This window comes from Tupaia chinensis, unplaced genomic scaffold (assembly GCF_000334495.1).
Source record: "Tupaia chinensis unplaced genomic scaffold, TupChi_1.0 Scaffold000101_1, whole genome shotgun sequence".
NCBI lineage: Eukaryota > Metazoa > Chordata > Mammalia > Scandentia > Tupaiidae > Tupaia > Tupaia belangeri.
The window spans coordinates 6204247-6204637 of NW_006159565.1; positions in this window are offsets into that span (position 1 = coordinate 6204247).

Consider the following 391-nt stretch of genomic DNA (forward strand, 5'->3'; position numbering starts at 1 on the left):
ATGATTTTTATCTAAGATGTAGTTGCCTAGAAAGAAGATCTGTAAAGATTTAAGGCAAAACTAGATGACTCAGAGCACTTAGGGACGAACTCCTTCAATCACGCACAGCTGTGCCTTTTCACTTGCACCACTGCACTTGGGCCTAAAATAATGAGAAAGATCCTTAAAAGAAACTTAACTGAGATAATTTAGTCTACCTAAATGCAAGATTTAGCATATAGTTAACTTATCAAAGACAGTGTGGCAATGGCAGAAGGGCAGACATACAGGTCAATGGAACAGAGAGCCCAGAAGTAGACCTACATAAATATGTCTACTTATTTATTTTTGTGGTCAAAAAAAAAGGAAAACTATATGTGTATGGTAGTGTATGGTAACATAACACTATATA